We start from the raw sequence: 17,321 nt of genomic DNA, 5'->3' as shown, positions 1-17,321 counted from the left end.
ACTCCTAGATCCAGTTGAGGTTGGTGTAAGGTCTACGCTTTTCCTTTTCGGATGCATGAACCAAGCATTTGGTTTTTTGCTCTTTACTTTTAACCTAATTATGTCTTTGGATATAAAGTATGTCCCTTGTAGACAATATATAGTTTTTTTCTTTAATTACTCAATGAATTTATTACATTTATAGTTGTACAATGCTCATCACAATCCAATTTTATAGGATAGTTTGATCACGTTTTTTATCCACTCGGCTAATCTTTCTACATTTTGATTGGCGTGTTTAATCCACTTGTATTTATTTATTTATTATTTTTTAGGGCTGCACCTAAAAAGGAGGTTCCCAGGCTAGCGATCAAATGAATTGGAGCTTAGCTGCTGGCCTACACCACAGCCACAGCAATGCGGGATCCCAGCCATGTCTGTAACCTACACCACATCTCATGGCAACACCTGATCCTTGACTCACTGAGTGGGGCTAGGGATAAAACCCGAGTCCTCATGGATACTAGTCTAGTCGGATTTGTTTCCTTTGCACCACAACGGGAACTCCCAATCCATTTATGTTTAATGTAATTACTGAGAAGGTAGGATTTACATCTGCCCATTTGCTATGTGTTTTCTATATGTCTCATGCCTTTTTTTTCTTCCGTTTCTCTATTAATGACTATTTTGTGTTAAATAGATATTTTCTATTTACCATTTCCTGCATTTTTTTCTTTTACGGTATATTTTATTTTTCTTTGTGGTTGCCCTGGGGATTGCAATTAGCATCTTAACCTGAAATAATCTAATTTAGATACATGCTAATTTATTTTTGATAGTATATAGAAACTTGGCTTCAGAAAAGCCCAATTCCCTCCTTCCTCCTTCATGCTATTTTTATCGTATAAATTATACTTATATGCACTATAAGGCATTGACTCCATTTTATATTAATGCATTATGCAGTTGTTTTTAAAATCAGATAGAAGCAGAGAAGAATTACCAAAAGTACATTTATATTGTCTTTCATCTTCACCTATGTAGTTACTTTTACTGGAATAAATCAATAATTTTTTCTCTCGTTTTCTTTTTTCTTTTACGAGCTTGAAGTTCAACTCCTTGGATTCTAAAGTGTTCTCTGTGATATTGCATATGCAATGAGACACATCTAAAAGGACAGTGGGCACAGTATCTCCTAGACAAACCTATCTTTCTATTTCAGGGCTCGGGGCATCATGTTCATGAAACATAGTGAATTACTGTAAGACATAAATTTAGCCTAAATCAGTATTTTTTAATTCAAGAAGAACAGAATTTTAATAATAAACATGTAGATTAAAGATGCAGTAAATTCTTTTCTACTCTTCCTATTGAGTTTAATTCCCATCCTCATGACTAGGCTGGCCTTGTGATGTGCTTGGCCAACAGAAGGTGGCACATGTGACATTGTGGGATTTCTGAGAGTAGGTCTCAAGGGCCCTTATGGCTTCTTCTTAGAACTCATTCTTCACGAGGAATGCTCATTCTGGGATTCCCGAGTCCCTGTATGAAACCTACTACCTTGACTCCACACTGTCCTGGAGGAACCACAGAGACGTGCTCCAGGTGACAGAGGCAGGAAAGCCTAGACTTCCAGCCATCCCTGCCAAGGCACTAGATGTTTGAGTGGAGCCATCTTGGACTCTGCATATCAGCTCATCCACCATCTGAATATCAGTGAGGGGCCTCTGCCGATAGCATACAAACTAGAAGACAGGTCCATTCGAGCCCTGTTGACTTGCTGACCCATGTGATCACAATATATCATGAAAGAGTGATTGTTTCAAGACATTGTGTGTTGGGGCAATAGACTATGCAACAAGGTGATATGAACTGGTTCATCTGACCAGACAGGAGGGACCACTAGAAATCACTTAGGTGTCAAGCTCAAGTGCCAACAAGGACCATCCATCCAGGCAGGTAATGTAAACGAAAGGACGATCTGGGGGAAGGGGCCGGATTTATGCAAAGCTGGAGAGCATATTTAATGTCTGGAGAGGAAAGTTAACTGTTGTCCTGAGGGAACACAAGCCTAGTGTTGTCACCTTTTTCAAGAGCTGTCAGATTTTTTAATGCAAAAATCCTAATTTTTAACTGTTGGGAACTAATTTCAAAATTATCATGTTACCTTGCAAGTCAAGCGACACACACCTGCAGGTTGCGCTTTCGCTCCAGCTTGTAGTGTGCCATCTGACTCAGCCCTCTCAGGAACAGGCGTCCAGACCTGGGACATGTCATGTCAGCAGTTCCACTATGCATCAAAATCCTAAAAAAGCCTGGAGCCCAAGTCTTCACCATATGGTCTGGGGCTCTTTTCACTGCTCCACAGTGCTTGGTCCAGACAGAGAATTCTCAGATATGTGGCACTTTCAAGAATTAGCAGAACCACAGCCCACAGTTCCTAGGAATGCAAGATGACATGGGTCCATACCAGCATTTCACTCAGAGAAGTGAGACTTCTGTTTCATTTATTTGTGCTTACCAGTAATATTTGTTGTGTACCACAAGGTTTTTATAATAAGGGTTTTATAAACTCATTTCTGGTTCATCAGAACTTGTTGGGTAGCACCCTCTGTAATTTGCTCAGTTAATTTGTCTTCCAGTAACTGAAGATATTTATATTAGCTAAGGTAGATTCACTGCTATAACCAAGAATCCCCGATTTTAATTTTTAAAATGGCTCTTGCCCACACCACAGTTCAGTGTGGGCATGGAGGTTGGATAGCTTTTTGTGGCCCTTTAAACAGAGAGCTAGGGGGCCAAGCTCCTTCCCTCTCATGTCTCCAATGTCACTTTGGTATTTCATTTGGTATTTCATTGCCAGCCGCATGGATGGGGAAGGCTCAAACATGGAGGGTTGCCTTGAAGGGTTTCTTAAAAACAGGCTAGGTCTGGACAGCCATGCACATAAGGTCTGCTCACAACTCATTGGCCAAAATGCCGTTATGTGGTCCCACTTCACTGCGAGAGGAACTGGGATGTGTAGTCTAGCTGTATGTCCAGGAGGAAAGGGAATGGGGTCCTTGCAGAATCATTATTTGCAATCTTCTTCAGCATCTCAGAGATTGTAGAGCTGCCTGTGGTTCTACTATAGAAAGATGACTGATATGGGGGCTATATCCAGATTTTTATCTTGCTGTTGAGATCAGAAGCAAGAGTACTTAATTACTATTATTCCAGAGCACTGCTGAGAAATTGTCGTACTATATATCAAAAGCTCAAGGGGAATACATGCTACTGATTTTAAGGTCTATATTGCTAATAGTAATCACTAACATTTATTGAGTGCTTACTATATGCCAGGAACTGCTATAGAAGTACTTCATAGGAACAAACTACTACCAATAGAGTGATTCAAAAAGGTAAAACAGGGGTTGGTCAAGGAAGCTTCATGCAGTAGATTTAGGTGGCATTAAAGGAATTTAGGATCAAGGGTAGAATGGAGGTCCTCGGACAGTGTTCTAGGTCTTGATAGAATGAGATTCATATCAGTGGGGCTGATAAATACGTTGATCTCCATCACCTTTGAAATATACAAATGGAATAACAATTGGCAAATAGACAGATTGCAGAAAATCTGCCCCATAATAGTCAAGCATCCTGGACCCAGAGTGGTCTGGAATTAATCTAGGGCTCCAGCTCCTTGCCTTGATGGTTAGGAGTTTGAGGAAAAAAGAAGGGAAACCAATGCAGTTTAATTCTCCCCCTTGCAAAGATAAGAAATACATCGCAGTTTAGCCCTGGGCAGAACTGTGGAAGAACAGAAGCATTCAAAGCCAGAAGTTTCCTCTTGCTTTCTTTGAGAGGGCACCTCAGGCTGATAATCAAAGGGTCAGACAGATCCCTCCTAGGAAAATTTTCAATTTCTGTTTTCTTGACTTGCTTTATTTTAGCCCCTTCCTGGCTTCACGTGGAACTTGCATGATTCTGGGTATGACTGGATGGACAAGGTCATTCCTGCCCTCCATCCCCAGTCAGCATCCTTCTCTGCTTGTGTGAACTTCAGTCGTGTCCTGATGCCTCAGTACAAAAGAGGGGTCACATTAATTTCAATTAAATTAGAATTACCTGAATGTCTTCTCAGGACTATCTCAACCTGGAAACAAAGGGATGACAGCTAGGAGAGAGTAATTTCTCTGTTGCTGGATTCTAGATCCAGTAAAGGAATTAGGTCTCTCTGGGGCTAAGTAGTGACAACTTCCTAAGATACAAACACCTGCTCACCTGCCCTAGGACCCATTTTTACAGCCACTGTAGCTGCAGATGGAAAGTGAGGCCAAACCGTCTCATTATGGGAGAAGAACAAGTGTGGATTCTGCATAGGCTGGGTTGGAGCCCTAGCACTGGTACTGACTTGCTCCATGGCCTTGGGTAAGTCATTTTACTTTTTCTGAGACTTAGCCCACAAACTATCCATCTCAAAAGTGTTTTGTGCCTTAAGGAGATCACATTAATGATGAGATCAGATTTGCCAAAATGCTCTTGAACTGTAAAATGCCACATCAAAGTGTGTATCTGTTTTCCTAAGGGGGCTCAATTTCTGAGTTCTCACTGGGGGGTTTTGGTGAAGCAGGGACTCAACATCTTCCTCAGCTACCGGAGGCCTTACGCTTGGTGTGTGGCATGGAGGGCTCTCCTGGACAGGAATTTAAAGGAAATTAGGGAAAGGAATGTCAGAGAGGAGGAGAGGGGCATTTCAGGCCTGCAGGAAATGCTGATAGGCTATCTGGAGGTCAGAGCCTGGGCTCATAGTACATGGCCTTGGGACCTCATTCAAGGTGTTAGTTGGTGCTGGCACCCTCTGAAGGGTGAGAAGAATTAGAGAAAAAGAAGCACATATCCCCAGGGAGTAAACAGCCCCAAAGTTGGATCCCCCCTGCCACACTGGGTCTTCTGGCTGCTGCCAGGCTACATGTGGGGCCTGTCAGCTGGGGTAAGCACACTTGCCTGCGTGAATGAATGAGGCCCCAGACAGCACCAAATACTTGGGGACAGTGCTGTGGGGTTGGCTGGGCCTGGGAATCAGCATGAGGGCTGGTTCAAAAAGTCAGAGGAGGACTATGTGTCCCCAAATGCTCGGCTGGATGTTGTCTCATGGGTTATTGCTGATCTTGCACCCTGTCAGTGTGGCAGACACATGCGTAGACAAAGGTGTCAGCTTTCAGCCCCGGACTCAAGCACCCATGTACTTTCTAGGCTCAAAAATTTAGGAGGTTGAGAACAGCTCCCAGCAACTGATTTGAACTGGCAGGTAAGAGAAAACTGATTTGATATTATTTCTAAATGCATCACCTGCCTAACATGTACTCCACTTGTTGATTATTAATTACTCATGTGGCTCTGGTTTCCATGGGATCATATGAAGGCAAGAGAGAGAGGAAAAGAAAAAAAACCAAGACATTAGAACATGGGTGATAGCAGCTCAAATCTTGCCTTTCCCCCTTTCTATTTGTACAACACAGCTTAATTATTCCCCAAAGCTATTTAGATATGTGTTTATATTGCAATAAACAAGGACCTTTGTTTTTCCTTGGAGGCCAGAATATTCTAGCTCTTCCATTGCTCAGAGGGTGGAGGACCAGCATCGCTTGCTGTGGCTTATAAATGGCTTGAGAGTTGCCACTCACCCTTCCTGTGCCCATGGAAGATATTATTCATTGATCGTGTCATGCTTTTCTGCTGAGCTAGAACCCAGCCTCAGAATCCCTCATGACACAGCAGTCCAGGCAGCCAATACCAATTGACTGGAATTGGCAGAAGAGATAAAATGATGTGTCATCCTTGATTTAATTCCCCCTACCTTACGTTAATCTGATTAGGGGGAAAAAAAATTGCAGAGGCCTGCTGCCTTTGCCCCTCCTGGACCGTGATGTCTGCTTCCCATTCATCAGAGAGCTTTGGCTCAAGGAGTGATGCACAAGGAGGAGCAAAACATTGGGAGAGCTGTGTGCACACACAAGTCCACCTGCTTTATCTCTTTCAATCTCTCAGTCTTTCGCTCCCTGAATCTTTACTCCCCTGGCAGCAGAAGGTCTGGGATAACAGGGTGGGGAGGAATGCAAAGTATGCGAACGAGCCTGCCAGCAGGAGAGGGAGCTAGAGGGCTCAGTAGTGTCTTTCTGAATTGAAGCGAAGGAAATGGGCCAAAGCTTGGGGGAGCCCAATCACCGAAGCTGCCAGGCAGGAAACATGTAATGGGCCACCCAGTTTGAAAAACAAAAAGGAAACAAGGGTTGCCATGGTTTCCCTCTTCTTCAAGTTTGAATTTTTCCAGTTGGCTAATGTTAAGACCTTTCAAAGGGTGAGTCCACTTTTAAGTCAGATGTGTTTCTGGGGTTGTTTCCTCATTCATTCATTCAACAATATTCATTGAAGACCCACTAAGAGCCTGGTCCTGTACCAGTTACGAGAGATCCTTCTGCAAACAAGAGAGACTACTCCTGCCTTCAGGGATCCTACAGGCAATGAGGAAACACTGATACAAATGCATAAATGGCATGAAATCTGATGAGGTCTGCGACAAGGAAAGCTTGGGCAACTGCTGGCGCATAATTATCTTTTATACGTACTGACTTAAGGTATTTCAAACCCATGGTTTGCCTTGAAATCATGGGAATACTCATTTTTAACTCGGCCCTTGGGAGCCGGGACCAAAATAATTTGGGGGTGGGGGCGGTTTTGTCTGCTGAGATAGTATCTGACTCGTGATCTCTTATTCATTAGATAGTAATTCATTAGGCACTCCCTCTAACAGACTTTCTTTTTCAACAAAATCTGTTTCCAGAGATTTTACAGAAAATGACTATTTTGCAATTTATAGCCAAACCTGCTCTAAGCCAGAGAAGCATAACGAGGACACAATCCAGACCCTTGAGGAATTGGTCCAGCAGAATTCCTCTGCTTTGAGGAACCCCTCCAGTTCATGTGGCAAGTTCCATTCGGAAAGCACCATTAGACATAAGAGCTGTATGTGAGCCCTGTGAGGCTGGGAGCACAGAGGTTGTCATCCTGATGCTTTTTCTGGAACTGCAACAGGCCAAGTCCACTTACAGAATTGTTTTTTCTTTCAGGGCACTGTTCAGATTCAGTCAAAGAAGCTAATATCCCCAATTCCTCGATGGAGAAATCAATTTGACTCTCAGCCTGTGCAAAGAGAAGAGGAAGAGCCACAGACAGGGGAGTAGCTGCAAGGAGAATTTTATATAGTTTCCTAACATAAGAGTTCTTAAGCCTCTCTGAAAACGACACTGATTAGTAAATATCCCGATTTAACAAATGCAGCCCCCCACAAGGGCCCCAGTATCCCAGCCTCCTGCTACTCCTGCCCTAGTATACTTCTCTCCCATACTGCTATGTAATTTCTGAGAACAGTTTACTAAAAACTTTAGCTGCTGTCTTAGACACTTTCACTTTTCTCTTGGATCTCTCTCTCTCTCTCTGGGGAGCCCCACTAAGCTAAGCTGTGAGCTGATCTCTGGAGAGACTCACAAGGTGAGGGACCAAGGCCTCCTGCCTCCAGCCCGTTAAACGTTTGGGTGACTGCAGCCTTGGCGGACAACAGCTTAACCACAACCTCAGAGACTCTGAGCCAGAAGCATCCATCTGAGCTGCTATTTCATTCCTGATCCCCAGACACTGTGAGATAATCAGTGCTTGTTGTTTGATGTTGCTGCAGTTTAGAGGAAATTTGTTATTCGGCCGTAGATAACCCATACACAACTCTTAGGTTTTTTCTCTAACCAAGGATAGCCAACACGTCCAGAGTTTAGAGGAGGCAACACCCCTCTCACTTCTACCACGAAATATAGTATCAACTGAATAGGTGATTTACTTGTCAGTGAACATTTTTGTGGTTATCACTGCTATCCTAAAAAATGGCAAATGTCCCAGAGTCAGTGGAATTCAGCTATTGTGTTTGGTTGACAAATATTTACTGAGCTCCCATTATGGGCCAGGCAGTGCCTGTGGGTTGGGATACAGAGATGAATAAATATTCTCTCTCAAGGGGGCAGATATTATACATGTGATCCTAATGCAGAGGAGACATTCCAGGTGATCTGGGAATTCGGTATGAGACATGACATCTTTGTCCTCAGGAAGTTTACTGGATTCCAGTGGGGAAGAGAAACATTTCTAAATCAGAAACAAACAGACAGGGTACTCTCAGCACATAGCCGGAACTTGGTATTTTTATGGCAACGGAACAGACATATACTTGCTAATAAATAAACATGAAATGATGTAAGATTTAGGTAAGTATGATATTTTGCCAGATTCTTGTTTTTTATTTTAAGTCCCCTGTGTTTCAACAATGGATTAAAAAATTCAAAAAAAAAAAAAAAAAAAAAAAACCCTAAGCAAAATAATAACAACAAAAGAAAACTCTCTACTTTTATCCCTGGGAAAAGTTACTCCTCTCCTCCTTAAGTTCCTACTGCACAAATAGAAAATTAATCCAAAATATCTCAATTCTGTAAAGCTCCATGGAGAATTTCTTATATTGGCTTATGCCATCCTATTGTTCAGTTGAAGGAAAGGGTTCATCGCCTGTGAAATGTGCCAGAACCTCACTGTACTGCTGTCCTAAAAAAAAGGCATGCTATAAAAGTTCCTTGTTGCAAGGTCCTTTTATGTCTTTGTTGAATATGGTTAGAGAAGAAGCTACATTAAAAGTGTTATGTATATTTTTTTTACCTCCATTTATATTCTTGGTTTGGGCTTATGATAGATTTTTGAATGTAGAGCGTACATGGTGGGGCAAGCTTTACATCCACAGTAGACCAGATGTCTTAAACTAGCATCCCCCCCCCACTTTATTTTTTTTAAAAAAAGACTGAGAGTTCCCGTTGTGGCTCAGTGGTTGACGAATCCAACTAGGAACCATGAGGTTGCGGGTTCAATCCCTGGCCTTGCTCAGTGGCCTTGCTCACTGGCGTTGCCATGAGCTGTGCTTTAGGTTGCAGTCACGGCTCGGATCCTGCATTGCTGAGGCTCTGGTGTAGGCTGGCAGCTACAGCTCCAATTGGCCCCCCGGCCTGGGAACCTCCATATGCCATGGGAGCGGCCTTAGAAAAGGCAAAAAGACAAAAAAAAAAAAAAAAAAAAAAAGACTGAATTTGGCCTGGCCTGTATGATGTGGCTATTGTTGATGTTATTATTTTTAATTAAGCAATAAATGAAAATTTACATCCTCAATTATTACTCTTACACTATGGCTAAGAAGTACTTTAAAAAATCTCGTATAATAGAGTAATGTTTCCCTCTACCCACGGTACTATCAAAATGGGAAAATTAAATGCAGACTAAAAAAGGCACGTATTTTAAGAAGAACAGGAATTGTAAACATTATTTTCTGGTCTGTTTTACTCATTACCTACTCTGGCCTAGTCCTTGTAGGCATTTACTTAAATCTATAAATGTAGCAATATACCTTGATTTTTTTTTTTTTTTAGGGCTACCCCTGCTGCATATGGAGGTTCCCAGGCTAGGGGTCGAATTGGAGCTGTAGCCCCTGGCCTACACCACCGTCACAGCAACCCCAGAACCGAGCCACATCTGTGGCGTACACTACAGCTCATGGCAACCCTGGGTCCTTAACCCACTGAGCGAGGCCAGGGATCAAACCTGTGTCCTCATGGATACTAGTCAGATTCATGTCCACTGAGCCATGATGGGAACTCCTAACGATATACCTTGAGATGGCTCTTTCCCATTTCCCAATACTCTTGGGAGTCCCTTGATACTTGATCCTCACTGTAACATATAATGCCCCAGATAAAATGCAGTTAAGGATAACTTAACCCGAGTACACATATGAGTAGAGAAGAACTCAGGGGTGAGACCATTATGTTGGGCTGTCAGCATACTGCCTCCACCGTGTCCACCACTGAAGGTCCTGCTTCCACCAAAGGCTACTTCCTATACCTGGAGGATCTGATGATCAGTCTGAAGGTCTATTGGGACTGCATCCTGGAACTACCTTTTGCCTCCCCTCGGTACCTAAATTCACTATGCTTTGATAGATAAATTCTTTTGGGGAAAAGCCAGACAAAATTTTCATTAAAAAATGGAAGTCACTCTATAGTGATCCTCTGAATAATCAGATGCCAGTGCTTTCCAAAGACCCAGGAAAGTCTCTTCAAATAAAGCTCAGAGGGCGTGCGCCACAGGACATGCTTTTTAAGGTTGCCCAGTAGACAGGGCAGTGATCGGGATGAGGGCTGACTGTTTCCACATCTCCTTGGAGCAGAGCCCCGTATTACATATACAGAGATTTCTATCATTATTAAAAGTGGATCTGCCTGGTTTTATTTACTGAATGGTGAGTATCAAATCTCTCTTACCCACCAGCCTATACGATTTAATGTAAAAAGGGAAGAATTAGAGAGAGAGAAAAAGGGAATGGATGTTGGCCAGTTCATTACTATATGGGTCAAGTCCTACACCTGGCACTTTTCATACCTAATCCTAGCCTGTGAGGTAGAAATTTTGTGCCCCATTCTTTAGATAATACATGACCCAAAATGTTAAGCAGATTGTTCAGTCTCATGGTGGTAGATAAAGATTCAGAACCAGGACAGGCTGGCTCTACAGTATGATCTCAGGAGAAATGATTAGAATTCTGGTGCATTCATCCATGCTTTTTCCCTTCTCCCCACTCTTAGAATTTCCTCATCTGTCTACTTCCTACTCTCTGTCCTCCATTCATCTTTCAAGACCTACATCAATTTGGCATCCTGGGGAAACCGTCCTGAAACATCAGCCCACTTCAGCATCTCCTTTCTCCAAACACTTCTGTCTTTGAAGAAGCTCTCACTGGGGAAGTGTCTGTTTTGCCCAATGCAGCAGTTTATCATATGGGTAGGAGATGCTGTAATATATGGCACTGCCTTATTTCTTAATCGTCTTGTGCTTGATGCTGTGTCTCTTCAGCTCCTTGTGTACAGGGAGTTTATTTTCTTATACTTTGCTTTATTTTGTGTGTGTGTGGGCTTTCCAGCAAACTCTGAAGCACTTCAGTTTCCCTTTGGGGAATTACCAGCTCCCCATTGTGCATGACTTCAGAGAGAAGATAATTACAGACAATGGCCTTGCACTAGGGAAGCTGAAGAGGCCAGATCCTCCTTCTTGGTGTCTCAGTATAGCCAGAAGTGAGCATGTGACTCAGCTCCTCCAATCAGATGCTCCCTTTTGAGGATGGAGGGTCTAACTAGTGACCACTTATCACAATGGTGACATGCCCATCAGCCTGTTCTGCTGTGAGTCCAGGGCTGGGCTTCCTGCTACCTGATTCTCATTGCTGCCTTGGCTCTTGCTCTGTTCTAGTCCTGGTCCTCTGGCTTCCTACCAGTTCTGTGGGCCTTGACACCTTCCCAAAATGGTGCCTTTGCTTTCAGCTTGTTTCAGTTATTTGTAACCATATGCTCCCACAGAAAGTCAGTCCTGGGCTGGGCTCCGATAAGCAGTGTAAGTATAAATTTGTGCTGATTGCCTTTTAGAGGTCACAGTATGATTTCCACCCAACATATGTGATGAATAATGGGTATCTGACTCTGTTTCAAAGCCTAAGCTTCTTGGGGAGTGGGCCGGAAATGAGTTTTGGATAGTAATTGGGTGTCCTCCAAGCAGTCAACTCCCTCTTCCCCGTCTCTCCTTTGCAAATCCAAACAGCCTACCCGTTTGCCCTGCACGTTATTCCTGGAGTGCGTATGACTTTAAAAAAGTGTTGGTGGAGACTGTTTCTTCTGCCTCCTACGCATCCTCACAATGGCACTGCCACGTGGCTGCTCGGTTAAGTCAAGTGCCCTGTGCTAGTTTATCATGGCACCACATCCCATTCCTCAAATCAGTCAGAGACTGGGGAAAACAGAAATGAAGTGTGAAGCAAGAGGGATGGAGACTGGCCAGGAAAGGATCGGCGAGGTGTGGATGGATGACAAACAGAGGGAAGCTGCAGGTGGGGTGCGCTGCTGTCCCGGCATCTCCCGGAGCACGCTGTGTCTCAGATTTGCACGAGAGTACTTGCCCAGGAAGAGCAAACTGGAGCACCAAATTGGAGCCAGGCACAAAACAGTAAACTTCTCCCCAGAGAGGCCATTAAGAGTTAAGCTGGGCAAAATTCTCCTCACCGCAATTTCACTTGAAGCTGGGAATGTATGCCATCATTTTTCTTCTCAAACTCAGAGTCAGAGGGGGCTCATTAAAGTCACTTACACATTCTCCAAGTGCATCTGAAATAACAGAGGAGAGGTCAAGGAGGAATCATCTCTTGGTAGCAGCCCGATGCTCAAAAACTGCAGCCTGCACGGTCCCGGATCTTGCAAATATCCCTTGGTCTAGGTAATTATGGTTGAAGACCAGATTATTCAAAATTCAGCCCTTATCCCACGTGAAATTCTCCAAACAACCCCGAAGGAAATTCTCATTTTGCTGGTTCTCTGCCCCTTGAAGAACACACTACTCTAACCTCCAGAACATACCTGTGTGTACATACACGCCTGATTTTGCACAGAGTTGCATTTAGGACAATATCCCTATCCTTGCAGCTGAGGACAGCATGGACTCCTCCTATCTCCTCTCCAATTAGAACCTCCAAGCTAAAGGCCAGTATGAGAACATTGTCTCAGTATCTGAGGGAGATGGTGAAAGATTCCTATAGACAGGTATTCTATTCTGTAAGCTTCCTTCATCTCTAGGCAAAGATGCAACAACTCCAGAAAAGGGGATGATGTGGATAAGGCTGAGATGCAAGGGGCTGCCAGCAAAGAGATCGAATGACCACGTATACATTGCAGGTGCATCTCGGCGACAGAGGCTGCATTCCAGGTCTCTCCGGGTTGACACAGACATAGGACAGAGCAGAACATGTCCCTTCGGACCACTGCGTCCCACACTCCCCCTGGCCTGTGCCACCTCCTGATCCCATGGGTGTGGGGGTGGCACAGTCCGGTGCCTTATACTCTGGCCTTTGAGAGAGAGAGAGAGAGAGAGAGAGAGAGAGAGAGAGAGAGATCGATCTGGGTCCATGTCCCTGTTCTGCCACTTTTCAATGGTATAACCTTGAGCTAATGACCTACCCTCCTTGGGCCTCAATGTCCTCTCATGTAAGATAGGCTGTTGTATTGCTGGAGTGTTATACTGCAGGGGGGCCGTGCCCATAGCGCTCAGCCCAGACCTCAGCACGTGGTTCTTACTCAGTCAGTGCCACCTGGGGCTGCTGAGAAAGCTCTCATCACCGTTTGCCCTGCAGACAAGCTTCTGAGTGGGTATCACACTTATTCACCTTCCATGGCTCCGCATCAAGGGCCTCTGTTCTTTTGTTATCCAGCCACACCTGGCCGTACCTCTGTGCTGGATTTTACATTATACTGTAATGGTGACCAAGATGGGTTCTACTATCTCCTCCTCTAGTTCCTAACTGGGTGACCTTGGGCAAGTTCGTTAACTTCTTTTTACCTCTTTTTTTCTTTTTTTTTTTTTTTCAGCTTCAAAATGCAAACCCAGCGGACCCTGCAGTGGCACTGTGAGATGTGAAGAGGACGATGTATCTAGAGTATTTAGGATAGTGCCTGATCCAAGAAGGAGAGGGTCACACACAGCCAAGGAGGGGAGCGGAAGTTCTGAGCCAGAATCTAGGTTTTACAATGACAAACTGTGGTCTGCAAACACGGCAGGCGAAAATGAAAAGTGAGAAAAAAACAGAAGAAAATGAAGCACAGGGTGTACGTTCCGCAGGTGCAGAATAAGTTGTAACAAAAAGACAAAGATTCTAAATGTCTGTGCCTGCTCAGAATTCAAACATCAGCACAGACATTTGAAGAATTAAATTAAGTATTGGAATGGATGTAGCCAAAGTAAGCACAGGATACCCTGTAACTGGAAGCTTCAATGCCTTTAGAACACTTGAGGATTTGAGGAAGGAAAATTCCCTCCCTTGACAATTATCTTAAAGCTAGCTGGGAAATTCTCTAAAATCAATTTTAATTTATTTTAATTAAAATCATGAATTTAATTCTTTTGGAGATGGGAGAGGAGGAGGGCAGGTGACCCCAAAGAAACTATAGGGTGCTCCCATAAATTTTGACATCCTTTTCCTTAAAAGGTGTATATTCTGTAAAGGTTTTCACTGAAAACTTTTGCAACTCAAAGTTTCAGCGTTCCTCTTTGTACCACATACTGTAAAATCTGTCAATAAACTCTGCTCTTAAGGTCTCAGTAGATTCAAAAAGAAAAAAAGGAAAGAATTATAGTCTGCAGTTAGTAAAGAAATTGAGGTGACCAGATTCCTTCAGTTTGACAACTTTCAACTTACCCATCTCTAAGTTCAGCAAAATCTTATGATTTCTTGGGCAGGGGATGCGCTCATTAAAATTCTTTTTTTTTTTTTTTTGAAATTCAAAGGACAATTGAAGCCTGGGAACTCTTATATTCAAAGTGCAGGGAAGGAAAGGGGAGCCAGTCTGCTGTACAATTAACAAGAGAAACACACCATTTTGGCAACGGGAAGACCACAAAGTGTAATTAGAATTCCAACAAAGGGAGCAAAATACATAGGTCACAGAATTACACACAGCATCCCCACCCCCCACCCCGACCCCGGGCTTCCACATCCCAGTGGGAAGCTCAGAAAGAGTAAGTCACTGGGGATTTGCTGCTGGAATTGAGAAGCACTGCTCGTCTCCATTAATGACATCTCCCCTTATCTTCCCATCCCAGTTAATACCATCATCGCACTCCATCAGAGCCCCGGAGGGTGGCTGAAGGGCCAGCTGCCTCCTGGCCAATGGCAACTCTCCCTTGCTCTTTCGGAGGATGTCAGGACCCCGTTAGAATGATTTCTATCTGCAGATGGGATGGGCAGCTCCTGATTTGTGTCATCATATTTGCAAAGCTCCGCCCTTCATCTCTGGATGTGTCTTGTGTCTTATCTTCTGAGAGCCCCCTGGCCTGCAGAAGTCGCCTGCTGGCTGGAACTTAATTAGGCAGCGTTTGAAGATCTGGTGGCCCTCTGGCAGCCTGCTACTTTATCTCACTGTGCAGAAATCCCTTGGGGAGCTGTTCTTGCAGAATACTGGGGCCCGATTAGGAGGGGCGAGAGATGTGGTTTTGATTTGCTGAACTAAACCATACAAAATAAAACCTATCTTAATATATTACCTGGGAAGCCCAGATCATCTTTGGGAAAACCAAAAGATTTCAGGGTTGCAGGTAATCTTAAAGGTTATCCGATTTGAGGGGTTTGGGTCGGGGCGGGGGAGGGGGGAAGAGAGGTGGGGAGCGGAGAGAGAGCTGGTTGATGGCAGAGTTTACCCTGATTGTCCAGCTATCTCAATGACGCTGGTTAACGGCTCTTCAGTCCCTCGAAAGGGAGACTTGGGAATATAAAACACAGGAGGCATTCCCAAGGAAGGGAAATTCTGCCTACGTCCCAAGTGCCTGGAAAGCAGATGTCAGCTCGCGCCTGGGCTGCCACAAGGTGGCAATGAGTAAGACCCCTCTTGCTTTCATAAAAAGTTCTTTTGGTGCTCGATTTTAGGTACTGATATTTGTGGAATCAGCTCAACAGAGCATCTGTAGTAACCTGACAAGGAAGTTAGGGTTCCCAATGCAGATATCACAAAGGATCCTCCTTCCGCTCAAGCACACCCCAAACAGAAGTCCAGGCCTGGCTCCCCCCAAGGGTCCACCACCTGATTGAAGAGCCTCTGGGTCCTCGGGCGATGAAACTTCCACCAGGTAGCTCAGCCCCAACAAGCTGAGTCCCCGAGGGTCTGCCACTAAGTACTGACACTAATGGGGGAGGGGGTTTAGCTACAACATTTTACAGACCAGTAGAGGACCAGTGCTTTGGGATTTTCTCATAAAGTGGCAGCACCTGCAGGATGGAGTAAGCATCTTCCTGAGACTAACAAGTCTTGCTGGTTTCTCAACTGTCCCAGGGAGAGTTTTGATAGATGGGTAGTGATTTGCATTCAATTAGCCTACTAGTTATTTGGTCAGCTGGCTGGGTGGAATGGTCAAAATATAAGCATACCGTTGCGACAATAAAGTAAAAAATAAAAGTCTTATCTTTTATTTATCTAACACTTCATAGTTTTGGAATTGCTTTCTCACTCATTATCTCTTTTGATCCTCACAATGAGAGCAGGTAGGCAGAAACACGTATTATCAGAGCCTCAGCTGGTCTATAGGGTGCCTTGGAGTGAATTAGACAGAGATGCCCCTTCCTTGGGGGCTGGGGGGTGGGTACAGTGTAAAGCAAAGCCTGGCTCAGCAGGATACCAGCTCCCACTGGCCCCTCAGCTTGATCCTCTTGTGCAGGGAACAACCTGCCCAACCACATATGGAAGACCTAAGTATGATGGGCTTTTTTTTTTTTTAGGTGAAAAAATTAAGGTTCAGAGAGTTTAATTAACTTGTGAATGGTCACATATCTTGTAGATCTGCTGGCTCCTGGTCCAGGGGTCCCTTTTCCATAAACACTTACCCACTGAACTTACCTTCTAGCTCTACATCAACAAACAGCACTTTAAAAAACACTTACTATGCATGTTCACCTTCACTCTCTTCTCCTCATCCAAATGTCCTACTTCCTTAGTGGAATAAATGCCTGTATCAAGAGTCAGCCTTATAGGATTTTGGCTCCTCCTCTAAAATCCTACCACAAAATTGAATCCTTTAAGACACCGAAGGCTGCAGCTGCAAACAATTAATTTGTGTTAAAATCCACATGCATCTGGAAGAGCATTCCGTGAAGTCACTGCTTTTCCAAACTGTCCTCCTTAGAACACTGGTGCTCTCAGACCAGGGGTGTCAGAATCCCCTAGGGGGCTTGTGGAAACACATATCCATGGGCCTCAACTCCTGAGTTTCTGATTAAGTAGGTTTGGGGTGGGGCCTGAGAATTTACAAATGTACATTTCTAGTGAGTTTCCAATTGGAGCTGATGCTGCCTCTTCCAGAACCAAATGTTGGAAAATAAGGTTCCAGAAGATGTGAAGAGGAGTTCAACATGACTTTAGTTTTTATTTTTTAAAAATACTTATTCGTGTACTCATGAAAGATAAATCAGAAGGTAGTTTGAAAAATCCTATCATGGGCCCCAAGAAGCCAACATGGCCATCTGGACTTAGTTTATTAATTTTTCTCCAGTCATTTAAACAAATATTAATTAAGTGCTAAAAATGTTCCAGAGCGTGTTTATGTCCCTGGGGACACAAAGTCCTGGTCCTTGTCCTCCAGGTACTCTCAACCCATCTGGGCACAGAGAGGCAAACAGACCATGACCACCCAATGGGCTATTT

General features: G+C 44.0%; 1 protein-coding gene and 1 long non-coding RNA gene across 4 annotated transcripts in view; both read right to left on the bottom strand.

Moving 5' to 3' along the window:
* Positions 1-17,321, bottom strand: part of KAZN (kazrin, periplakin interacting protein) — a 1,160,468-nt gene that overhangs the window by 585,778 nt on the left and 557,369 nt on the right. The gene's annotated exons all lie outside the window — the stretch shown is intronic.
* LOC146402567 (uncharacterized) lies at positions 2,472-16,641 on the bottom strand. The gene is made up of 3 exons (XR_014807151.1): positions 16,562-16,641; positions 12,147-12,248; positions 2,472-8,151 (listed from the first exon to the last, which is right to left on the bottom strand). It is a non-coding gene; the product is annotated as an uncharacterized LOC146402567 (long non-coding RNA).

Source organism: Sus scrofa, chromosome 6, assembly GCF_054392235.1.
Source record: "Sus scrofa isolate SSC_HxYL_T2T_F1_AM1 chromosome 6, Sscrofa_HxYL_maternal_Yorkshire_Landrace_v2.0, whole genome shotgun sequence".
Classification (NCBI taxonomy): domain Eukaryota; kingdom Metazoa; phylum Chordata; class Mammalia; order Artiodactyla; family Suidae; genus Sus; species Sus scrofa.
The sequence above is the reverse complement of the archived record's forward strand: the minus strand, read 5'-3'. Positions and strand labels throughout refer to the sequence as shown.